Source organism: Pelophylax lessonae (assembly GCF_965119305.1).
Source record: "Pelophylax lessonae genome assembly, chromosome: 2".
In the NCBI taxonomy this organism is placed as follows: domain Eukaryota; kingdom Metazoa; phylum Chordata; class Amphibia; order Anura; family Ranidae; genus Pelophylax; species Pelophylax lessonae.
In genome coordinates this window covers 608,178,597-608,205,571 of record NC_138769.1, presented here as the reverse complement: position 1 = coordinate 608,205,571, position 26,975 = coordinate 608,178,597, and the positions used below count along the sequence as shown (strand labels likewise).

The window sequence follows — 26,975 nt, the reverse complement described above, 5'->3', positions numbered from 1 at the left end:
TAGCAGAATAGAAAATATGATATCAAAAGGTGTATCTATCTCACACGTACAGACCCAGACTAGGCCCCGATTACTATTTTTTGTACCCTAAAGGCAGGATGAGGAGGAGGAGGAGTTCGGAACATGCAGGAGGCAAACTGAATCACCCTGCAATCCTCGGCGGTGTAAGATGCGCCCGAAAAATTGGAAAGGTGTATCTCACACGTACCGATACAGACTATGCCGCAATTTAATTCTTTTTACCCCAAGGGTAGAGATTGAATAGCGGAATAGAAAATATGATATCAAAAGGTGTATCTATCTCACACGTACAGACCCAGACTAGGCCCCGATTACTATTTTTTGTACCCTAAAGGCAGGATGAGGAGTAGGAGGAGTTCGGAACAGGCAGGAGGCAAACTGAAACACCCTGCAATCCTAGTCAGTGTAAGATGTGCCCAAAAAATTGAAAAGGTGTATCTCACACGTACCGATACAGACTATGCCGCAATTTAATTCTTTTTACCCCAAGGGTGTAGATTGAATAGCGGAATAGAAAATATGATATCAAAAGGTGTATCTATCTCACACGTACAGACTCAGACTAGGCCCCGATTACTATTTTTTGTACCCTAAAGGCAGAATGAGGAGTAGGAGGAGTTCGGAACAGGCAGGAGGCAAACTGAAACACCCTGCAATCCTCGGCGGTGGAAGATGCGCCCCAAAAATTGGAAAGGTGTATCTCACACGTACCGATACAGACTATGCCGCAATTTAATTCTTTTTACCCCAAGGGAGTAGATTGAATAGCAGAATAGAAAATATGATATCAAAAGGTGTATCTATCTCACACGTACAGACCCAGACTAGGCCCCGATTACTATTTTTTGTACCCTAAAGGCAGGATGAGGAGGAGGAGGAGTTCGGAACATGCAGGAGGCAAACTGAAACACCCTGCAATCCTTGGTGGTGTAAGATGCGCCCAAAAAATTGGAAAGGTGTATCTCACACGTATCGATACAGACTATGCCGCAATTTAATTATTTTTACCCCAAAGGTGTAGATTGAATAGCGGAATAGAAAATATGATATCAAAAGGTGTATCTATCTCACACGTACAGACTCAGACTATTCCCCGATTACTATTTTTTGTACCCTAAAGGCAGGATGAGGAGTAGGAGGAGTTCGGAACAGGCAGGAGGTAAACTGAAACACCCTGCAATCCTCGTCAGTGTAAGATGTGCCCAAAAATTTGAAAAGGTGTATCTCACACGTACCGATACAGACTATGCCGCAATTTAATTCTTTTTACCCCAAGGGTGTAGATTGAATAGCGGAATAGAAAATATGATATCAAAAGGTGTATCTATCTCACACGTACAGACTCAGACTAGGCCCCGATTACTATTTTTTGTACCCTAAAGGCAGAATGAGGAGTAGGAGGAGTTCGGAACAGGCAGGAGGCAAACTGAAACACCCTGCAATCCTCGGCGGTGGAAGATGCGCCCCAAAAATTGGAAAGGTGTATCTCACACGTACCGATACAGACTATGCCGCAATTTAATTCTTTTTACCCCAAGGGAGTAGATTGAATAGCAGAATAGAAAATATGATATCAAAAGGTGTATCTATCTCACACGTACAGACCCAGACTAGGCCCCGATTACTATTTTTTGTACCCTAAAGGCAGGATGAGGAGGAGGAGGAGTTCGGAACATGCAGGAGGCAAACTGAAACACCCTGCAATCCTTGGTGGTGTAAGATGCGCCCAAAAAATTGGAAAGGTGTATCTCACACGTATCGATACAGACTATGCCGCAATTTAATTATTTTTACCCCAAAGGTGTAGATTGAATAGCGGAATAGAAAATATGATATCAAAAGGTGTATCTATCTCACACGTACAGACTCAGACTAGGCCCCGATTACTATTTTTTGTACCCTGAAGGCAGAATGAGGAGTAGGAGGAGTTCGGAACAGGCAGGAGGCAAACTGAAACACCCTGCAATCCTCGGCGGTGGAAGATGCGCCCCAAAAATTGGAAAGGTGTATCTCACACGTACCGATACAGACTATGCCGCAATTTAATTCTTTTTACCCCAAGGGAGTAGATTGAATAGCAGAATAGAAAATATGATATCAAAAGGTGTATCTATCTCACACGTACAGACCCAGACTAGGCCCCGATTACTATTTTTTGTACACTAAAGGCAGGATGAGGAGGAGGAGGAGTTCGGAACATGCAGGAGGCAAACTGAAACACCCTGCAATCCTCGGCGGTGTAAGATGCGCCCGAAAAATTGGAAAGGTGTATCTCACACGTACCGATACAGACTATGCCGCAATTTAATTATTTTTACCCCAAGGGTGTAGATTGAATAGCGGAATAGAAAATATGATATCAAAAGGTGTATCTATCTCACACGTACAGACTCAGACTAGGCCCCGATTACTATTTTTTGTACCCTAAAGGCAGAATGAGGAGCAGGAGGAGTTCGGAACAGGCAGGAGGCAAACTGAAGCACCCTGCAATCCTCGGCGGTGGAAGATGAGCCCCAAAAATTGAAAAGGTGTATCTCACACGTACCGATACAGTCTATGCCGCAATTTAATTATTTTTACCCCAAGGGTGTAGATTGAATAGCGGAATAGAAAATATGATATCAAAAGGTGTATCTATCTCACACGTACAGACCCAGACTAGGCCCCGATTACTATTTTTTGTACCCTAAAGGCAGGATGAGGAGTAGGAGGAGTTCGGAACAGGCAGGAGGCAAACTGAAACACCCTGCAATCCTCGTCGGTGTAAGATGTGCCCAAAAAATTGAAAAGGTGTATCTCACACGTACCGATACAGACTATGCCGCAATTTAATTCTTTTTACCCCAAGGGTGTAGATTGAATAGCGGAATAGAAAATATGATATCAAAAGGTGTATCTATCTCACACGTACAGACTGAGACTAGGCCCCGATTACTATTTTTTGTACCCTAAAAGCACAATGAGGAGTAGGAGGAGTTCGGAACAGGCAGGAGGCAAACTGAAACACCCTACAATACTCGGTGGTGTAAGATGCGCCCAAAAAATTGGAAAGGTGTATCTCACACGTACCGATACAGACTATGCCGCAATTTAATTCTTTTTACCCCAAGGGTAGAGATTGAATAGCGGAATAGAAAATATGATATCAAAAGGTGTATCTATCTCACATGTACAGACCCAGACTAGGCCCCGATTACTATTTTTTGTACCCTAAAGGCAGGATGAGGAGTAGGAGGAGTTCGGAACAGGCAGGAGGCAAACTGAAGCACCCTGCAATCCTCTGCGGTGGAAGATGCGCCCCAAAAATTGGAAAGGTGTATCTCACACGTACCGATACAGACTATGCCGCAATTGAATTCTTTTTACCCCAAGGGTGTAGATTGAATAGCAGAATAGAAAATATGATATCAAAAGGTGTATCTATCTCACACGTACAGACCCAGACTAGGCCCCGATTACTATTTTATGTACCCTAAAGGCAGGATGAGGAGGAGGAGGAGTTCGGAACAGGCAGGAGGCAAACTGAAACACCCTGCAATCCTCGGCGGTGGAAGATGCGCCCCAAAAATTGGAAAGGTGTATCTCACACGTACCGATACAGACTATGCCGCAATTTAATTCTTTTTACCCCAAGGGTGTAGATTGAATAGCAGAATAGAAAATATGATATCAAAAGGTGTATCTATCTCACACGTACAGACCCAGACTAGGCCCCGATTACTATTTTTTGTTCCCTAAAGGCAGGATGAGGAGGAGGAGGAGTTCGGAACAGGCAGGAGGCAAACTGAAACACCCTGCAATCCTTGGTGGTGTAAGATGCGCCCAAAAAATTGGAAAGGTGTATCTCACACGTATCGATACAGACTATGCCGCAATTTAATTATTTTTACCCCAAAGGTGTAGATTGAATAGCGGAATAGAAAATATGATATCAAAAGGTGTATCTATCTCACACGTACAGACTCAGACTAGGCCCCGATTACTATTTTTTGTACCCTGAAGGCAGAATGAGGAGTAGGAGGAGTTCGGAACAGGCAGGAGGCAAACTGAAACACCCTGCAATCCTCGGCGGTGGAAGATGCGCCCCAAAAATTGAAAAGGTGTATCTCACACGTACCGATACAGTCTATGCCGCAATTTAATTATTTTTACCCCAAGGGTGTAGATTGAATAGCGGAATAGAAAATATGATATCAAAAGGTGTATCTATCTCACAAGTACAGACCCAGACTAGGCCCCGATTACTATTTTTTTGTACCCTAAAGGCAGGATGAGCAGTAGGAGGAGTTCGGAACAGGCAGGAGGTAAACTGAAACACCCTGCAATCCTCGTCAGTGTAAGATGTGCCCAAAAAATTGAAAAGGTGTATCTCACACGTACCGATACAGACTATGCCGCAATTTAATTCTTTTTACCCCAAGGGTGTAGATTGAATAGCGGAATAGAAAATATGATATCAAAAGGTGTATCTATCTCACACGTACAGACTCAGACTAGGCCCCGATTACTATTTTTTGTACCCAAAAAGGCAGAATGAGGAGTAGGAGGAGTTCGGAACAGGCAGGAGGCAAACTGAAACACCCTGCAATCCTCGGCGGTGGAAGATGCGCCCCAAAAATTGGAAAGGTGTATCTCACACGTACCGATACAGACTATGCCGCAATTTAATTCTTTTTACCCCAAGGGAGTAGATTGAATAGCAGAATAGAAAATATGATATCAAAAGGTGTATCTATCTCACACGTACAGACCCAGACTAGGCCCCGATTACTATTTTTTGTACACTAAAGGCAGGATGAGGAGGAGGAGGAGTTCGGAACATGCAGGAGGCAAACTGAAACACCCTGCAATCCTCGGCGGTGTAAGATGCGCCCGAAAAATTGGAAAGGTGTATCTCACACGTACCGATACAGACTATGCCGCAATTTAATTCTTTTTACCCCAAGGGTAGAGATTGAATAGCGGAATAGAAAATATGATATCAAAAGGTGTATCTATCTCACACGTACAGACTCAGACTAGGCCCCGATTACTATTTTTTGTACCCTAAAGGCAGAATGAGGAGCAGGAGGAGTTCGGAACAGGCAGGAGGCAAACTGAAGCACCCTGCAATCCTCGGCGGTGGAAGATGCGCCCCAAAAATTGAAAAGGTGTATCTCACACGTACCGATACAGTCTATGCCGCAATTTAATTATTTTTACCCCAAGGGTGTAGATTGAATAGCGGAATAGAAAATATGATATCAAAAGGTGTATCTATCTCACACGTACAGACCCAGACTAGGCCCCGATTACTATTTTTTGTACCCTAAAGGCAGGATGAGGAGTAGGAGGAGTTCGGAACAGGCAGGAGGCAAACTGAAACACCCTGCAATCCTCGTCGGTGTAAGATGTGCCCAAAAAATTGAAAAGGTGTATCTCACACGTACCGATACAGACTATGCCGCAATTTAATTCTTTTTACCCCAAGGGTAGAGATTGAATAGCGGAATAGAAAATATGATATCAAAAGGTGTATCTATCTCACATGTACAGACCCAGACTAGGCCCCGATTACTATTTTTTGTACCCTAAAGGCAGGATGAGGAGTAGGAGGAGTTCGGAACAGGCAGGAGGCAAACTGAAGCACCCTGCAATCCTCTGCGGTGGAAGATGCGCCCCAAAAATTGGAAAGGTGTATCTCACACGTACCGATACAGACTATGCCGCAATTGAATTCTTTTTACCCCAAGGGTGTAGATTGAATAGCAGAATAGAAAATATGATATCAAAAGGTGTATCTATCTCACACGTACAGACCCAGACTAGGCCCCGATTACTATTTTATGTACCCTAAAGGCAGGATGAGGAGGAGGAGGAGTTCGGAACAGGCAGGAGGCAAACTGAAACACCCTGCAATCCTCGGCGGTGGAAGATGCGCCCCAAAAATTGGAAAGGTGTATCTCACACGTACCGATACAGACTATGCCGCAATTTAATTCTTTTTACCCCAAGGGTGTAGATTGAATAGCAGAATAGAAAATATGATATCAAAAGGTGTATCTATCTCACACGTACAGACCCAGACTAGGCCCCGATTACTATTTTTTGTTCCCTAAAGGCAGGATGAGGAGGAGGAGGAGTTCGGAACAGGCAGGAGGCAAACTGAAACACCCTGCAATCCTTGGTGGTGTAAGATGCGCCCAAAAAATTGGAAAGGTGTATCTCACACGTATCGATACAGACTATGCCGCAATGTAATTATTTTTACCCCAAAGGTGTAGATTGAATAGCGGAATAGAAAATATGATATCAAAAGGTGTATCTATCTCACACGTACAGACTCAGACTAGGCCCCGATTACTATTTTTTGTACCCTGAAGGCAGAATGAGGAGTAGGAGGAGTTCGGAACAGGCAGGAGGCAAACTGAAACACCCTGCAATCCTCGGCGGTGGAAGATGCGCCCCAAAAATTGAAAAGGTGTATCTCACACGTACCGATACAGTCTATGCCGCAATTTAATTATTTTTACCCCAAGGGTGTAGATTGAATAGCGGAATAGAAAATATGATATCAAAAGGTGTATCTATCTCACAAGTACAGACCCAGACTAGGCCCCGATTACTATTTTTTTGTACCCTAAAGGCAGGATGAGGAGTAGGAGGAGTTCGGAACAGGCAGGAGGTAAACTGAAACACCCTGCAATCCTCGTCAGTGTAAGATGTGCCCAAAAAATTGAAAAGGTGTATCTCACACGTACCGATACAGACTATGCCGCAATTTAATTCTTTTTACCCCAAGGGTGTAGATTGAATAGCGGAATAGAAAATATGATATCAAAAGGTGTATCTATCTCACACGTACAGACTCAGACTAGGCCCCGATTACTATTTTTTGTACCCAAAAAGGCAGAATGAGGAGTAGGAGGAGTTCGTAACAGGCAGGAGGCAAACTGAAACACCCTGCAATCCTCGGCGGTGGAAGATGTGCCCCAAAAATTGGAAAGGTGTATCTCACACGTACCGATACAGACTATGCCGCAATTTAATTATTTTTACCCCAAGGGAGTAGATTGAATAGCAGAATAGAAAATATGATATCAAAAGGTGTATCTATCTCACACGTACAGACCCAGACTAGGCCCCGATTACTATTTTTTGTACACTAAAGGCAGGATGAGGAGGAGGAGGAGTTCGGAACATGCAGGAGGCAAACTGAAACACCCTGCAATCCTCGGCGGTGTAAGATGCGCCCGAAAAATTGGAAAGGTGTATCTCACACGTACCGATACAGACTATGCCGCAATTTAATTCTTTTTACCCCAAGGGTAGAGATTGAATAGCGGAATAGAAAATATGATATCAAAAGGTGTATCTATCTCACACGTACAGACCCAGACTAGGCCCCGATTACTATTTTTTGTACCCTAAAGGTAGGATGAGGAGTAGGAGGAGTTCGGAACAGGCAGGAGGCAAACTGAAGCACCCTGCAATCCTCGGCGGTGGAAGATGCGCCCCAAAAATTGAAAAGGTGTATCTCACACGTACCGATACAGTCTATGCCGCAATTTAATTATTTTTACCCCAAGGGTGTAGATTGAATAGCGGAATAGAAAATATGATATCAAAAGGTGTATCTATCTCACAAGTACAGACCCAGACTAGGCCCCGATTACTATTTTTTGTACCCTAAAGGCAGGATGAGGAGTAGGAGGAGTTCGGAACAGGCAGGAGGCAAACTGAAACACCCTGCAATCCTCGTCAGTGTAAGATGTGCCCAAAAAATTGAAAAGGTGTATCTCACATGTACCGATACAGACTATGCCGCAATTTAATTCTTTTTACCCCAAGGGTGTAGATTGAATAGCGGAATAGAAAATATGATATCAAAAGGTGTATCTATCTCACACGTACAGACTCAGACTAGGCCCCGATTACTATTTTTTGTACCCTAAAGGCAGAATGAGGAGTAGGAGGAGTTCGGAACAGGCAGGAGGCAAACTGAAACACCCTGCAATCCTCGGCGGTGGAAGATGCGCCCCAAAAATTGGAAAGGTGTATCTCACACGTAACGATACAGACTATGCCGCAATTTAATTCTTTTTACCCCAAGGGAGTAGATTGAATAGCAGAATAGAAAATATGATATCAAAAGGTGTATCTATCTCACACGTACAGACCCAGACTAGGCCCCGATTACTATTTTTTGTACTCTAAAGGCAGGATGAGGAGGAGGAGGAGTTCGGAACATGCAGGAGGCAAACTGAAACACCCTGCAATCCTCGGCGGTGTAAGATGCGCCCGAAAAATTGGAAAGGTGTATCTCACACGTACCGATACAGACTATGCCGCAATTTAATTCTTTTTACCCTAAGGGTAGAGATTGAATAGCGGAATAGAAAATATGATATCAAAAGGTGTATCTATCTCACACGTACAGACCCAGACTAGGCCCCGATTACTATTTTTTGTACCCTAAAGGTTGGATGAGGAGCAGGAGGAGTTCGGAACAGGCAGGAGGCAAACTGAAGCACCCTGCAATCCTCGGCGGTGGAAGATGCGCCCCAAAAATTGAAAAGGTGTATCTCACACGTACCGATACAGTCTATGCCGCAATTTAATTATTTTTACCCCAAGGGTGTAGATTGAATAGCGGAATAGAAAATATGATATCAAAAGGTGTATCTATCTCACACGTACAGACCCAGACTAGGCCCCGATTACTATTTTTTTTACCCTAAAGGCAGGATGAGGAGTAGGAGGAGTTCGGAACAGGCAGGAGGCAATTTGAAACACCCTGCAATCCTCATCGGTGTAAGATGTGCCCAAAAAATTGAAAAGGTGTATCTCACACGTACCGATACAGACTATGCCGCAATTTAATTCTTTTTACCCCAAGGGTAGAGATTGAATAGCGGAATAGAAAATATGATATCAAAAGGTGTATCTATCTCACACGTACAGACCCAGACTAGGCCCCGATTACTATTTTTTGTACCCTAAAGGCAGGATGAGGAGTAGGAGGAGTTCGGAACAGGCAGGAGGCAAACTGAAGCACCCTGCAATCCTCTGCGGTGGAAGATGCGCCCCAAAAATTGGAAAGGTGTATCTCACACGTACCGATACAGACTATGCCGCAATTGAATTCTTTTTACCCCAAGGGTGTAGATTGAATAGCAGAATAGAAAATATGATATCAAAAGGTGTATCTATCTCACACGTACAGACCCAGACTAGGCCCCGATTACTATTTTATGTACCCTAAAGGCAGGATGAGGAGGAGGAGGAGTTCGGAACAGGCAGGAGGCAAACTGAAACACCCTGCAATCCTCGGTGGTGTAAGATGCGCCCAAAAAATTGGAAAGGTGTATCTCACACGTACCGATACAGACTATGCCGCAATTTAATTATTTTTACCCCAAGGGTGTAGATTGAATAGCGGAATAGAAAATATGATATCAAAAGGTGTATCTATCTCACACGTACAGACTCAGACTAGGCCCCGATTACTATTTTTTGTACCCTAAAGGCAGAATGAGGAGTAGGAGGAGTTCGGAACAGGCAGGAGGCAAACTGAAACACCCTGCAATCCTCGGCGGTGGAAGATGCGCCCCAAAAATTGGAAAGGTGTATCTCACACGTACCGATACAGACTATGCCGCAATTTAATTCTTTTTACCCCAAGGGTGTAGATTGAATAGCAGAATAGAAAATATGATATCAAAAGGTGTATCTATCTCACACGTACAGACCCAGACTAGGCCCCGATTACTATTTTTTGTACCCTAAAGGCAGGATGAGGAGGAGGAGGAGTTCGGAACAGGCAGGAGGCAAACTGAAACACCCTGCAATCCTTGGTGGTGTAAGATGCGCCCAAAAAATTGGAAAGGTGTATCTCACACGTATCGATACAGACTATGCCGCAATTTAATTATTTTTACCCCAAAGGTGTAGATTGAATAGCGGAATAGAAAATATGATATCAAAAGGTGTATCTATCTCACACGTACAGACTCAGACTAGGCCCCGATTACTATTTTTTGTACCCTGAAGGCAGAATGAGGAGTAGGAGGAGTTCGGAAAAGGCAGGAGGCAAACTGAAACACCCTGCAATCCTCGTCAGTGTAAGATGTGCCCAAAAAATTGAAAAGGTGTATCTCACACGTACCGATACAGACTATGCCGCAATTTAATTCTTTTTACCCCAAGGGTGTAGATTGAATAGCGGAATAGAAAATATGATATCAAAAGGTGTATCTATCTCACACGTACAGACTCAGACTAGGCCCCGATTACTATTTTTTGTACCCTAAAGGCAGAATGAGGAGTAGGAGGAGTTCGGAACAGGCAGGAGGCAAACTGAAACACCCTGCAATCCTCGGCGGTGGAAGATGCGCCCCAAAAATTGGAAAGGTGTATCTCACACGTAACGATACAGACTATGCCGCAATTTAATTCTTTTTACCCCAAGGGAGTAGATTGAATAGCAGAATAGAAAATATGATATCAAAAGGTGTATCTATCTCACACGTACAGACCCAGACTAGGCCCCGATTACTATTTTTTGTACCCTAAAGGCAGGATGAGGAGGAGGAGGAGTTCGGAACATGCAGGAGGCAAACTGAAACACCCTGCAATCCTCGGCGGTGTAAGATGCGCCCGAAAAATTGGAAAGGTGTATCTCACACGTACCGATACAGACTATGCCGCAATTTAATTCTTTTTACCCCAAGGGTAGAGATTGAATAGCGGAATAGAAAATATGATATCAAAAGGTGTATCTATCTCACACGTACAGACCCAGACTAGGCCCCGATTACTATTTTTTGTACCCTAAAGGTAGGATGAGGAGTAGGAGGAGTTCGGAACAGGCAGGAGGCAAACTGAAGCACCCTGCAATCCTCGGCGGTGGAAGATGCGCCCCAAAAATTGAAAAGGTGTATCTCACACGTACCGATACAGTCTATGCCGCAATTTAATTATTTTTACCCCAAGGGTGTAGATTGAATAGCGGAATAGAAAATATGATATCAAAAGGTGTATCTATCTCACACGTACAGACCCAGACTAGGCCCCGATTACTATTTTTTGTACCCTAAAGGCAGGATGAGGAGTAGGAGGAGTTCGGAACAGGCAGGAGGCAAACTGAAACACCCTGCAATCCTCGTCGGTGTAAGATGTGCCCGAAAAATTGAAAAGGTGTATCTCACACGTACCGATACAGACTATGCCGCAATTTAATTCTTTTTACCCCAAGGGTGTAGATTGAATAGCGGAATAGAAAAAATGATATCAAAAGGTGTATCTATCTCACACGTACAGACTGAGACTAGGCCCCGATTACTATTTTTTGTACCCTAAAGGCACAATGAGGAGTAGGAGGAGTTCGGAACAGGCAGGAGGCAAACTGAAACACCCTACAATCCTCGGTGGTGTAAGATGCGCCCAAAAAATTGGAAAGGTGTATCTCACACGTACCGATACAGACTATGCCGCAATTTAATTCTTTTTACCCCAAGGGTAGAGATTGAATAGCGGAATAGAAAATATGATATCAAAAGGTGTATCTATCTCACACGTACAGACCCAGACTAGGCCCCGATTACGATTTTTTGTACCCTAAAGGCAGGATGAGGAGTAGGAGGAGTTCGGAACAGGCAGGAGGCAAACTGAAGCACCCTGCAATCCTCTGCGGTGGAAGATGCGCCCCAAAAATTGGAAAGGTGTATCTCACACGTACTGATACAGACTATGCCGCAATTGAATTCTTTTTACCCCAAGGGTGTAGATTGAATAGCAGAATAGAAAATATGATATCAAAAGGTGTATCTATCTCACACGTACAGACCCAGACTAGGCCCCGATTACTATTTTTTGTACCCTAAAGGCAGGATGAGGAGGAGGAGGAGTTCGGAACAGGCAGGAGGCAAACTGAAACACCCTGCAATCCTTGGTGGTGTAAGATGCGCCCAAAAAATTGGAAAGGTGTATCTCACACGTATCGATACAGACTATGCCGCATTTTAATTATTTTTACCCCAAAGGTGTAGATTAAATAGCGGAATAGAAAATATGATATCAAAAGGTGTATCTATCTCACACGTACAGACTCAGACTAGGCCCCGATTACTATTTTTTGTACCCTGAAGGCAGAATGAGGAGTAGGAGGAGTTCGGAACAGGCAGGAGGCAAACTGAAACACCCTGCAATCCTCGGCGGTGGAAGATGCGCCCCAAAAATTGGAAAGGTGTATCTCACACGTACCGATACAGACTATGCCGCAATTTAATTCTTTTTACCCCAAGGGTGTAGATTGAATAGCAAAATAGAAAATATGATATCAAAAGGTGTATCTATCTCACACGTACAGACCCAGACTAGGCCCCGATTACTATTTTTTGTACCCTAAAGGCAGGATGAGGAGGAGGAGAAGTTCGGAACAGGCAGGAGGCAAACTGAAACACCCTGCAATCCTCGGTGGTGTAAGATGCGCCCAAAAAATTGGAAAGGTGTATCTCACACGTACCGATACAGACTATGCCGCAATTTAATTATTTTTACCCCAAGGGTGTAGATTGAATAGCAGAATAGAAAATATGATATCAAAAGGTGTATCTATCTCACACGTACAGACACAGACTAGGCCCCGATTACTATTTTATGTACCCTAAAGGCAGGATGAGGAGGAGGAGGAGTTCGGAACAGGTAGGAGGCAAACTGAAACACCCTGCAATCCTTGGTGGTGTAAGATGCGCCCAAAAAATTGGAAAGGTGTATCTCACACGTATCGATACAGACTATGCCGCAATTTAATTATTTTTACCCCAAAGGTGTAGATTGAATAGCGGAATAGAAAATATGATATCAAAAGGTGTATCTATCTCACACGTACAGACTCAGACTAGGCCCCGATTACTATTTTTTGTACCCTGAAGGCAGAATGAGGAGTAGGAGGAGTTCGGAACAGGCAGGAGGCAAACTGAAACACCCTGCAATCCTCGGCGGTGGAAGATGCGCCCCAAAAATTGAAAAGGTGTATCTCACACGTACCGATACAGTCTATGCCGCAATTTAATTATTTTTACCCCAAGGGTGTAGATTGAATAGCGGAATAGAAAATATGATATCAAAAGGTGTATCTATCTCACAAGTACAGACCCAGACTAGGCCCCGATTACTATTTTTTTGTACCCTAAAGGCAGGATGAGCAGTAGGAGGAGTTCGGAACAGGCAGGAGGTAAACTGAAACACCCTGCAATCCTCGTCAGTGTAAGATGTGCCCAAAAAATTGAAAAGGTGTATCTCACACGTACCGATACAGACTATGCCGCAATTTAATTCTTTTTACCCCAAGGGTGTAGATTGAATAGCGGAATAGAAAATATGATATCAAAAGGTGTATCTATCTCACACGTACAGACTCAGACTAGGCCCCGATTACTATTTTTTGTACCCAAAAAGGCAGAATGAGGAGTAGGAGGAGTTCGGAACAGGCAGGAGGCAAACTGAAACACCCTGCAATCCTCGGCGGTGGAAGATGCGCCCCAAAAATTGGAAAGGTGTATCTCACACGTACCGATACAGACTATGCCGCAATTTAATTCTTTTTACCCCAAGGGAGTAGATTGAATAGCAGAATAGAAAATATGATATCAAAAGGTGTATCTATCTCACACGTACAGACCCAGACTAGGCCCCGATTACTATTTTTTGTACACTAAAGGCAGGATGAGGAGGAGGAGGAGTTCGGAACATGCAGGAGGCAAACTGAAACACCCTGCAATCCTCGGCGGTGTAAGATGCGCCCGAAAAATTGGAAAGGTGTATCTCACACGTACCGATACAGACTATGCCGCAATTTAATTCTTTTTACCCCAAGGGTAGAGATTGAATAGCGGAATAGAAAATATGATATCAAAAGGTGTATCTATCTCACACGTACAGACTCAGACTAGGCCCCGATTACTATTTTTTGTACCCTAAAGGCAGAATGAGGAGCAGGAGGAGTTCGGAACAGGCAGGAGGCAAACTGAAGCACCCTGCAATCCTCGGCGGTGGAAGATGCGCCCCAAAAATTGAAAAGGTGTATCTCACACGTACCGATACAGTCTATGCCGCAATTTAATTATTTTTACCCCAAGGGTGTAGATTGAATAGCGGAATAGAAAATATGATATCAAAAGGTGTATCTATCTCACACGTACAGACCCAGACTAGGCCCCGATTACTATTTTTTGTACCCTAAAGGCAGGATGAGGAGTAGGAGGAGTTCGGAACAGGCAGGAGGCAAACTGAAACACCCTGCAATCCTCGTCGGTGTAAGATGTGCCCAAAAAATTGAAAAGGTGTATCTCACACGTACCGATACAGACTATGCCGCAATTTAATTCTTTTTACCCCAAGGGTGTAGATTGAATAGCGGAATAGAAAATATGATATCAAAAGGTGTATCTATCTCACACGTACAGACTGAGACTAGGCCCCGATTACTATTTTTTGTACCCTAAAGGCACAATGAGGAGTAGGAGGAGTTCGGAACAGGCAGGAGGCAAACTGAAACACCCTACAATACTCGGTGGTGTAAGATGCGCCCAAAAAATTGGAAAGGTGTATCTCACACGTACCGATACAGACTATGCCGCAATTTAATTCTTTTTACCCCAAGGGTAGAGATTGAATAGCGGAATAGAAAATATGATATCAAAAGGTGTATCTATCTCACATGTACAGACCCAGACTAGGCCCCGATTACTATTTTTTGTACCCTAAAGGCAGGATGAGGAGTAGGAGGAGTTCGGAACAGGCAGGAGGCAAACTGAAGCACCCTGCAATCCTCTGCGGTGGAAGATGCGCCCCAAAAATTGGAAAGGTGTATCTCACACGTACCGATACAGACTATGCCGCAATTGAATTCTTTTTACCCCAAGGGTGTAGATTGAATAGCAGAATAGAAAATATGATATCAAAAGGTGTATCTATCTCACACGTACAGACCCAGACTAGGCCCCGATTACTATTTTATGTACCCTAAAGGCAGGATGAGGAGGAGGAGGAGTTCGGAACAGGCAGGAGGCAAACTGAAACACCCTGCAATCCTCGGCGGTGGAAGATGCGCCCCAAAAATTGGAAAGGTGTATCTCACACGTACCGATACAGACTATGCCGCAATTTAATTCTTTTTACCCCAAGGGTGTAGATTGAATAGCAGAATAGAAAATATGATATCAAAAGGTGTATCTATCTCACACGTACAGACCCAGACTAGGCCCCGATTACTATTTTTTGTTCCCTAAAGGCAGGATGAGGAGGAGGAGGAGTTCGGAACAGGCAGGAGGCAAACTGAAACACCCTGCAATCCTTGGTGGTGTAAGATGCGCCCAAAAAATTGGAAAGGTGTATCTCACACGTATCGATACAGACTATGCCGCAATGTAATTATTTTTACCCCAAAGGTGTAGATTGAATAGCGGAATAGAAAATATGATATCAAAAGGTGTATCTATCTCACACGTACAGACTCAGACTAGGCCCCGATTACTATTTTTTGTACCCTGAAGGCAGAATGAGGAGTAGGAGGAGTTCGGAACAGGCAGGAGGCAAACTGAAACACCCTGCAATCCTCGGCGGTGGAAGATGCGCCCCAAAAATTGAAAAGGTGTATCTCACACGTACCGATACAGTCTATGCCGCAATTTAATTATTTTTACCCCAAGGGTGTAGATTGAATAGCGGAATAGAAAATATGATATCAAAAGGTGTATCTATCTCACAAGTACAGACCCAGACTAGGCCCCGATTACTATTTTTTTGTACCCTAAAGGCAGGATGAGGAGTAGGAGGAGTTCGGAACAGGCAGGAGGTAAACTGAAACACCCTGCAATCCTCGTCAGTGTAAGATGTGCCCAAAAAATTGAAAAGGTGTATCTCACACGTACCGATACAGACTATGCCGCAATTTAATTCTTTTTACCCCAAGGGTGTAGATTGAATAGCGGAATAGAAAATATGATATCAAAAGGTGTATCTATCTCACACGTACAGACTCAGACTAGGCCCCGATTACTATTTTTTGTACCCAAAAAGGCAGAATGAGGAGTAGGAGGAGTTCGGAACAGGCAGGAGGCAAACTGAAACACCCTGCAATCCTCGGCGGTGGAAGATGCGCCCCAAAAATTGGAAAGGTGTATCTCACACGTACCGATACAGACTATGCCGCAATTTAATTCTTTTTACCCCAAGGGAGTAGATTGAATAGCAGAATAGAAAATATGATATCAAAAGGTGTATCTATCTCACACGTACAGACCCAGACTAGGCCCCGATTACTATTTTTTGTACACTAAAGGCAGGATGAGGAGGAGGAGGAGTTCGGAACATGCAGGAGGCAAACTGAAACACCCTGCAATCCTCGGCGGTGTAAGATGCGCCCGAAAAATTGGAAAGGTGTATCTCACACGTACCGATACAGACTATGCCGCAATTTAATTCTTTTTACCCCAAGGGTAGAGATTGAATAGCGGAATAGAAAATATGATATCAAAAGGTGTATCTATCTCACACGTACAGACCCAGACTAGGCCCCGATTACTATTTTTTGTACCCTAAAGGTAGGATGAGGAGTAGGAGGAGTTCGGAACAGGCAGGAGGCAAACTGAAGCACCCTGCAATCCTCGGCGGTGGAAGATGCGCCCCAAAAATTGAAAAGGTGTATCTCACACGTACCGATACAGTCTATGCCGCAATTTAATTATTTTTACCCCAAGGGTGTAGATTGAATAGCGGAATAGAAAATATGATATCAAAAGGTGTATCTATCTCACAAGTACAGACCCAGACTAGGCCCCGATTACTATTTTTTGTACCCTAAAGGCAGGATGAGGAGTAGGAGGAGTTCGGAACAGGCAGGAGGCAAACTGAAACACCCTGCAATCCTCGTCAGTGTAAGATGTGCCCAAAAAATTGAAAAGGTGTATCTCACATGTACCGATACAGACTATGCCGCAATTTAATTCTTTTTACCCCAAGGGTGTAGATTGAATAGCGGAATAGAAAATATGATATCAAAAGGTGTATCTATCTCACACGTACAGACTCAGACTAGGCCCCGATTACTATTTTTTGTACCCTAAAGGCAGAATGAGGAGTAGGAGGAGTTCGGAACAGGCAGGAGGCAAACTGAAACACCCTGCAATCCTCGGCGGTGGAAGATGCGCCCCAAAAATTGGAAAGGTGTATCTCACACGTAACGATACAGACTATGCCGCAATTTAATTCTTTTTACCCCAAGGGAGTAGATTGAATAGCAGAATAGAAAATATGATATCAAAAGGTGTATCTATCTCACACGTACAGACCCAGACTAGGCCCCGATTACTATTTTTTGTACTCTAAAGGCAGGATGAGGAGGAGGAGGAGTTCGGAACATGCAGGAGGCAAACTGAAACACCCTGCAATCCTCGGCGGTGTAAGATGCGCCCGAAAAATTGGAAAGGTGTATCTCACACGTACCGATACAGACTATGCCGCAATTTAATTCTTTTTACCCTAAGGGTAGAGATTGAATAGCGGAATAGAAAATATGATATCAAAAGGTGTATCTATCTCACACGTACAGACCCAGACTAGGCCCCGATTACTATTTTTTGTACCCTAAAGGTTGGATGAGGAGCAGGAGGAGTTCGGAACAGGCAGGAGGCAAACTGAAGCACCCTGCAATCCTCGGCGGTGGAAGATGCGCCCCAAAAATTGAAAAGGTGTATCTCACACGTACCGATACAGTCTATGCCGCAATTTAATTATTTTTACCCCAAGGGTGTAGATTGAATAGCGGAATAGAAAATATGATATCAAAAGGTGTATCTATCTCACACGTACAGACCCAGACTAGGCCCCGATTACTATTTTTTTTACCCTAAAGGCAGGATGAGGAGTAGGAGGAGTTCGGAACAGGCAGGAGGCAATTTGAAACACCCTGCAATCCTCATCGGTGTAAGATGTGCCCAAAAAATTGAAAAGGTGTATCTCACACGTACCGATACAGACTATGCCGCAATTTAATTCTTTTTACCCCAAGGGTAGAGATTGAATAGCGGAATAGAAAATATGATATCAAAAGGTGTATCTATCTCACACGTACAGACCCAGACTAGGCCCCGATTACTATTTTTTGTACCCTAAAGGCAGGATGAGGAGTAGGAGGAGTTCGGAACAGGCAGGAGGCAAACTGAAGCACCCTGCAATCCTCTGCGGTGGAAGATGCGCCCCAAAAATTGGAAAGGTGTATCTCACACGTACCGATACAGACTATGCCGCAATTGAATTCTTTTTACCCCAAGGGTGTAGATTGAATAGCAGAATAGAAAATATGATATCAAAAGGTGTATCTATCTCACACGTACAGACCCAGACTAGGCCCCGATTACTATTTTATGTACCCTAAAGGCAGGATGAGGAGGAGGAGGAGTTCGGAACAGGCAGGAGGCAAACTGAAACACCCTGCAATCCTCGGTGGTGTAAGATGCGCCCAAAAAATTGGAAAGGTGTATCTCACACGTACCGATACAGACTATGCCGCAATTTAATTATTTTTACCCCAAGGGTGTAGATTGAATAGCGGAATAGAAAATATGATATCAAAAGGTGTATCTATCTCACACGTACAGACTCAGACTAGGCCCCGATTACTATTTTTTGTACCCTAAAGGCAGAATGAGGAGTAGGAGGAGTTCGGAACAGGCAGGAGGCAAACTGAAACACCCTGCAATCCTCGGCGGTGGAAGATGCGCCCCAAAAATTGGAAAGGTGTATCTCACACGTACCGATACAGACTATGCCGCAATTTAATTCTTTTTACCCCAAGGGTGTAGATTGAATAGCAGAATAGAAAATATGATATCAAAAGGTGTATCTATCTCACACGTACAGACCCAGACTAGGCCCCGATTACTATTTTTTGTACCCTAAAGGCAGGATGAGGAGGAGGAGGAGTTCGGAACAGGCAGGAGGCAAACTGAAACACCCTGCAATCCTTGGTGGTGTAAGATGCGCCCAAAAAATTGGAAAGGTGTATCTCACACGTATCGATACAGACTATGCCGCAATTTAATTATTTTTACCCCAAAGGTGTAGATTGAATAGCGGAATAGAAAATATGATATCAAAAGGTGTATCTATCTCACACGTACAGACTCAGACTAGGCCCCGATTACTATTTTTTGTACCCTGAAGGCAGAATGAGGAGTAGGAGGAGTTCGGAAAAGGCAGGAGGCAAACTGAAACACCCTGCAATCCTCGTCAGTGTAAGATGTGCCCAAAAAATTGAAAAGGTGTATCTCACACGTACCGATACAGACTATGCCGCAATTTAATTCTTTTTACCCCAAGGGTGTAGATTGAATAGCGGAATAGAAAATATGATATCAAAAGGTGTATCTATCTCACACGTACAGACTCAGACTAGGCCCCGATTACTATTTTTTGTACCCTAAAGGCAGAATGAGGAGTAGGAGGAGTTCGGAACAGGCAGGAGGCAAACTGAAACACCCTGCAATCCTCGGCGGTGGAAGATGCGCCCCAAAAATTGGAAAGGTGTATCTCACACGTAACGATACAGACTATGCCGCAATTTAATTCTTTTTACCCCAAGGGAGTAGATTGAATAGCAGAATAGAAAATATGATATCAAAAGGTGTATCTATCTCACACGTACAGACCCAGACTAGGCCCCGATTACTATTTTTTGTACCCTAAAGGCAGGATGAGGAGGAGGAGGAGTTCGGAACATGCAGGAGGCAAACTGAAACACCCTGCAATCCTCGGCGGTGTAAGATGCGCCCGAAAAATTGGAAAGGTGTATCTCACACGTACCGATACAGACTATGCCGCAATTTAATTCTTTTTACCCCAAGGGTAGAGATTGAATAGCGGAATAGAAAATATGATATCAAAAGGTGTATCTATCTCACACGTACAGACCCAGACTAGGCCCCGATTACTATTTTTTGTACCCTAAAGGTAGGATGAGGAGTAGGAGGAGTTCGGAACAGGCAGGAGGCAAACTGAAGCACCCTGCAATCCTCGGCGGTGGAAGATGCGCCCCAAAAATTGAAAAGGTGTATCTCACACGTACCGATACAGTCTATGCCGCAATTTAATTATTTTTACCCCAAGGGTGTAGATTGAATAGCGGAATAGAAAATATGATATCAAAAGGTGTATCTATCTCACACGTACAGACCCAGACTAGGCCCCGATTACTATTTTTTGTACCCTAAAGGCAGGATGAGGAGTAGGAGGAGTTCGGAACAGGCAGGAGGCAAACTGAAACACCCTGCAATCCTCGTCGGTGTAAGATGTGCCCGAAAAATTGAAAAGGTGTATCTCACACGTACCGATACAGACTATGCCGCAATTTAATTCTTTTTACCCCAAGGGTGTAGATTGAATAGCGGAATAGAAAAAATGATATCAAAAGGTGTATCTATCTCACACGTACAGACTGAGACTAGGCCCCGATTACTATTTTTTGTACCCTAAAGGCACAATGAGGAGTAGGAGGAGTTCGGAACAGGCAGGAGGCAAACTGAAACACCCTACAATCCTCGGTGGTGTAAGATGCGCCCAAAAAATTGGAAAGGTGTATCTCACACGTACCGATACAGACTATGCCGCAATTTAATTCTTTTTACCCCAAGGGTAGAGATTGAATAGCGGAATAGAAAATATGATATCAAAAGGTGTATCTATCTCACACGTACAGACCCAGACTAGGCCCCGATTACGATTTTTTGTACCCTAAAGGCAGGATGAGGAGTAGGAGGAGTTCGGAACAGGCAGGAGGCAAACTGAAGCACCCTGCAATCCTCTGCGGTGGAAGATGCGCCCCAAAAATTGGAAAGGTGTATCTCACACGTACTGATACAGACTATGCCGCAATTGAATTCTTTTTACCCCAAGGGTGTAGATTGAATAGCAGAATAGAAAATATGATATCAAAAGGTGTATCTATCTCACACGTACAGACCCAGACTAGGCCCCGATTACTATTTTTTGTACCCTAAAGGCAGGATGAGGAGGAGGAGGAGTTCGGAACAGGCAGGAGGCAAACTGAAACACCCTGCAATCCTTGGTGGTGTAAGATGCGCCCAAAAAATTGGAAAGGTGTATCTCACACGTATCGATACAGACTATGCCGCATTTTAATTATTTTTACCCCAAAGGTGTAGATTAAATAGCGGAATAGAAAATATGATATCAAAAGGTGTATCTATCTCACACGTACAGACTCAGACTAGGCCCCGATTACTATTTTTTGTACCCTGAAGGCAGAATGAGGAGTAGGAGGAGTTCGGAACAGGCAGGAGGCAAACTGAAACACCCTGCAATCCTCGGCGGTGGAAGATGCGCCCCAAAAATTGGAAAGGTGTATCTCACACGTACCGATACAGACTATGCCGCAATTTAATTCTTTTTACCCCAAGGGTGTAGATTGAATAGCAAAATAGAAAATATGATATCAAAAGGTGTATCTATCTCACACGTACAGACCCAGACTAGGCCCCGATTACTATTTTTTGTACCCTAAAGGCAGGATGAGGAGGAGGAGAAGTTCGGAACAGGCAGGAGGCAAACTGAAACACCCTGCAATCCTCGGTGGTGTAAGATGCGCCCAAAAAATTGGAAAGGTGTATCTCACACGTACCGATACAGACTATGCCGCAATTTAATTATTTTTACCCCAAGGGTGTAGATTGAATAGCAGAATAGAAAATATGATATCAAAAGGTGTATCTATCTCACACGTACAGACACAGACTAGGCCCCGATTACTATTTTATGTACCCTAAAGGCAGGATGAGGAGGAGGAGGAGTTCGGAACAGGTAGGAGGCAAACTGAAACACCCTGCAATCCTCGGTGGTGTAAGATGCGCCCAAAAAATTGGAAAGGTGTATCTCACACGTACCGATACAGACTATGCCGCAATTTAATTATTTTTACCCCAAGGGTGTAAATTGAATAGCGGAATAGAAAATATGATATCAAAAGGTGTATCTATCTCACACGTACAGACTCAGACTAGGCCCCGATTACTATTTTTTGTACCCTAAAGGCAGAATGAGGAGTAGAAGGAGTTCGAAACATGCAGGAGGCAAACTGAAACACCCTGCAATCCTTGGCGGTGTAAGATGTGCCCAAAAAATTGGAAAGGTGTATCTCACACGTACCGATACAGACTATGCCGCAATCTAATTCTTTTTACCCCAAGGGTGTAGATTGAATAGTGGAATAGAAAATGTGATATCAAAAGGTGTATCTATCTCACACGTACAGACCCAGACTAGGCCCCGATTACTATTTTTTGTACCCTTAAGGCAGGATGAGGAGTAGGAGGAGTTCGGGAACAGGCAGGAGGCAAACTGAAATACCCTGCAATCCTCGGCGGTGTAAGATGTGCCCAAAAAATTGGAAAGGTGTATCTCACACGTACCGATACAGACTATGCCGCAATTTAATTCTTTTTACCCCAAGGGTGTAGATTGAATAGCGGAATAGAAAATATGATATCAAAAGGTGTATCTATCTCACACGTACAGACCCAGACTAGGACCCGATTACTATTTTTTGTACCCTAAAGGCAGGATGAGGAGTAGGAGGAGTTCGGAACAGGCAGGAGGCAAACTGAAACACCCTGCAATCCTCGGCAGTGTAAGATGTGCCCAAAAAATTGGAAAGGTGTATCTCACACGTACCGATACAGGCTATGCCGCAATTTAAATTTTTTTTACCCCAAGGGTGTAGATTGAATAGCGGAATAGAAAATATGATATCAAAAGGTGTATCTATCTCACACGTACAGACTCAGACTAGGCCCCGATTACTATTTTTTGTACCCTAAAGGCAGAATGAGGAGTAGGAGGAGTTCAGAACAGGCAGGAGGCAAACTGAAACACCCTACAATCCTCGGTGGTGTAAGATGCGCCCAAAAAATTGGAAAGGTGTATCTCACACGTACAGATACAGACTATGCCGCAATTTAATTCTTTTTACCCCAAGGGTGTAGATTGAATAGCGGAATAGAAAATATGATATCAAAAGGTGTATCTATCTCACACGTACAGACCCAGACTAGGCCCCGATTACTATTTTTTGTACCCTAAAGGCAGGATGAGGAGTAGGAGGAGTTCGGAACAGGCAGGAGGCAAACTGAAGCACCCTGCAATCCTCGGCGGTGGAAGATGCGCCCCAAAAATTGGAAAGGTGTATCTCACACGTACCGATACAGACTATGCCGCAATTTAATTCTTTTTACCCCAAGGGTGTAGATTGAATAGCAGAATAGAAAATATGATATCAAAAGGTGTATCTATCTCACACGTACAGACCCAGACTAGGCCCCGATTACTATTTTTTGTACCCTAAAGGCAGGATGAGGAGTAGGAGGAGTTCGGAACATGCAGGAGGCAAACTGAAGCACCCTGCAATCCTCGGCGGTGGAAGATGCGCCCCAAAAATTGGAAAGGTGTATCTCACACGTACCGATACAGACTATGCCGCAATTTAATTCTTTTTACCCCAAGGGTGTAGATTGAATAGCGGAATAGAAAATATGATATCAAAAGGTGTATCTATCTCACACGTACAGACCCAGACTAGGCCCCGATTACTATTTTTTGTACCCTAAAGGCAGGATGAGGAGTAGGAGGAGTTCGGAACAGGCAGGAGGCAAACTGAAACACCCTGCAATCCTCGGCAGTGTAAGATGTGCCCAAAAAATTGGAAAGGTGTATCTCACACGTACCGATACAGACTATGCCGCAATTTAATTCTTTTTACCCCAAGGGTGTAGATTGAATAGCAGAATAGAAAATATGATATCAAAAGGTGTATCTATCTCACACGTACAGACCCAGACTGGGCCCCGATTACTATTTTTTGTACCCTAAAGGCAGGATGAGGAGGAGGAGGAGTTCGGAACAGGTAGGAGGCAAACTGAAACACCCTGCAATCCTCGGTGGTGTAAGATGCGCCCAAAAAATTGGAAAGGTGTATCTCACACGTACCGATACAGACTATGCCGCAATTTAATTATTTTTACCCCAAGGGTGTAGATTGAATAGCGGAATAGAAAATATGATATCAAAAGGTGTATCTATCTCACACGTACAGACTCAGACTAGGCCCCGATTACTATTTTTTGTACCCTAAAGGCAGAATGAGGAGTAGAAGGAGTTCGGAACAGGCAGGAGGCAAACTGAAACACCCTGCAATCCTTGGCGGTGTAAGATGTGCCCAAAAAACTGGAAAGGTGTATCTCACACGTACCGATACAGACTATGCCGCAATTTAATTCTTTTTACCCCAAGGGTGTAAATTGAATAGCGGAATAGAAAATGTGATATCAAAAGGTGTATCTATCTCACACGTACAGACCCAGACTAGGCCCCGATTACTATTTTTTGTACCCTAAAGGCAGGATGAGGAGTAGGTGGAGTTCGGGAACAGGCAGGAGGCAAACTGAAATACCCTGCAATCCTCGGTGGTGTAAGATGTGCCCAAAAAATTGGAAAGGTGTATCTCACATGTACCGATACAGACTATGCCGCAATTTAATTCTTTTTACCCCAAGGGTGTAGATTGAATAGCGGAATAGAAAATATGATATCAAAAGGTGTATCTATCTCACACGTACAGACCCAGACTAGGCCCCGATTACTATTTTTTGTACCCTAAAGGCAGGATGAGGAGTAGGAGGAGTTTGGAACAGGCAGGAGGCAAACTGAAACACCCTGCAATCCTCGGCAGTGTAAGATGTGCCCAAAAAATTGGAAAGGTGTATCTCACACGTACCGATACAGGCTATGCCGCAATTTAATTCTTTTTACCCCAAGGGTGTAGATTGAATAGCGGAATAGAAAATATGATATCAAAAGGTGTATCTATCTCACACGTACAGACTCAGACTAGGCCCCGATTACTATTTTTTGTACCCTAAAGGCAGAATGAGGAGTAGGAGGAGTTCGGAACAGGCAGGAGGCAAACTGAAACACCCTACAATCCTCGGCGGTGGAAGATGCGCCCCAAAAATTGGAAAGGTGTATCTCACACGTACCGATACAGACTATGCCGCAATTTAATTCTTTTTACCCCAAGGGTGTAGATTGAATAGCGGAATAGAAAATATGATATCAAAAGGTGTATCTATCTCACACGTACAGACCCAGACTAGGCCCCGATTACTATTTTTTGTACCCTAAAGGCAGGATGAGGAGTAGGAGGAGTTCGGAACAGGCAGGAGGCAAACTGAAGCACCCTGCAATCCTCGGCGGTGGAAGATGCGCCCCAAAAATTGGAAAGGTGTATCTCACATGTACCGATACAGACTATGCCGCAATTTAATTCTTTTTACCCCAAGGGTGTAGATTGAATAGCCGAATAGAAAATATGATATCAAGAGGTGTATCTATCTCACACGTACAGACCCAGACTAGGCCCCGATTACTATTTTTTGTACCCTAAAGGCAGGATGAGGAGGAGGAGGAGTTCGGAACAGGCAGGAGGCAAACTGAAACACCCTGCAATCCTCGGTGGTGTAAGATGCGCCCAAAAAATTGGAAAGGTGTATCTCACACGTACCGATACAGACTATGCCGCAATTTAAATATTTTTACCCCAAGGGTGTAGATTGAATAGCGGAATAGAAAATATGATATCAAAAGGTGTATCTATCTCACACGTACAGACTCAGACTAGGCCCCGATTACTATTTTTTGTACCCTAAAGGCAGAATGAGGAGTAGGAGGAGTTCGGAACAGGCAGGAGGCAAACTGAAACACCCTGCAATCCTCGGCGGTGTAAGATGCGCCCGAAAAATTGGAAAGGTGTATCTCACACGTACCGATACAGACTATGCCGCAATTTAATTCTTTTTACCCCAAGGGTGTAGATTGAATAGCGGAATAGAAAATATGATATCAAAAGGTGTATCTATCTCACAAGTACAGACCCAGACTATGCCCCGATTACTATTTTTTGTACCCTAAAGGCAGGATGAGGAGTAGAAGGAGTTCGGAACAGGCAGGAGGCAAACTGAAACACCCTGCAATCCTTGGCGGTGTAAGATGTGCCCAAAAAATTGGAAAGGTGAATCTCACACGTACCGATACAGACTATGCCGCAATTTATTTCTTTTTACCCCAAGGGTGTAGATTGAATAGCGGAATAGAAAATATGATATCAAAAGGTGTATCTATCTCACACGTACAGACCCAGACTAGGCCCCGATTACTATTTTTTGTACCCTAAAGGCAGGATGAGGAGTAGGAGGAGTTCGGGAACAGGCAGGAGGCAAAGTGAAACACCCTACAATCCTCGGCGGTGTAAGATGTGCCCAAAAAATTGGAAAGGTGTATCTCACACATACCGATACAGACTATGCCGCAATTTAATTATTTTTACCCCAAGGGTGTAGATTGAATAGCGGAATAGAAAACATGATATCAAAAGGTGTATCTATCTCACACGTACAGACCCAGACTAGGCCCCGATTACTATTTTTTGTACCCTAAAGGCAGGATGAGGAGTAGGAGGAGTTTGAAACAGGCAGGAGGCAAACTGAAGCACCCTGCAATCCTCGGCGGTGGAAGATGCGCCCCAAAAATTGGAAAGGTGTATCTCACACGTACCGATACAGACTATGCCGCAATTTAATTATTTTTACCCCAAGGGTGTTGGTTGAATAGCGGAATAGAAAATATGATATCAAAAGTTGTATCTATCTCACACTTACAGACCCAGACTAGGCCCCGATTACTATTTTTTGTACCCTAAAGGCAGGATGAGGAGTAGGAGGAGTTCAGAACAGGCAGTAGGCAAACTGAAACACCCTGCAATCCTCGGCGGTGTAAGATGCGCCCAAAAAATTGGAAAGGTGTATCTCACACGTACCGATACAGACTATGCCGAAATTTAATTCTTT

The 26,975-nt window shown here is 43.9% G+C and overlaps 2 protein-coding genes across 2 annotated transcripts in view; both read right to left on the bottom strand.

Annotated features, from left to right (window-relative positions):
- The window catches only part of LOC309545287 (uncharacterized protein), a gene marked incomplete at its 3' end in the record, with an annotated part of 724,166 nt that overhangs the window by 418,876 nt on the left and 278,315 nt on the right, over nucleotides 1–26,975 (bottom strand). The window lies entirely within an intron of this gene.
- The window catches only part of LOC309546731 (keratin, type II cytoskeletal cochleal-like), a gene marked incomplete at its 5' end in the record, with an annotated part of 105,031 nt that overhangs the window by 58,192 nt on the left and 19,864 nt on the right, over nucleotides 1–26,975 (bottom strand). The window lies entirely within an intron of this gene.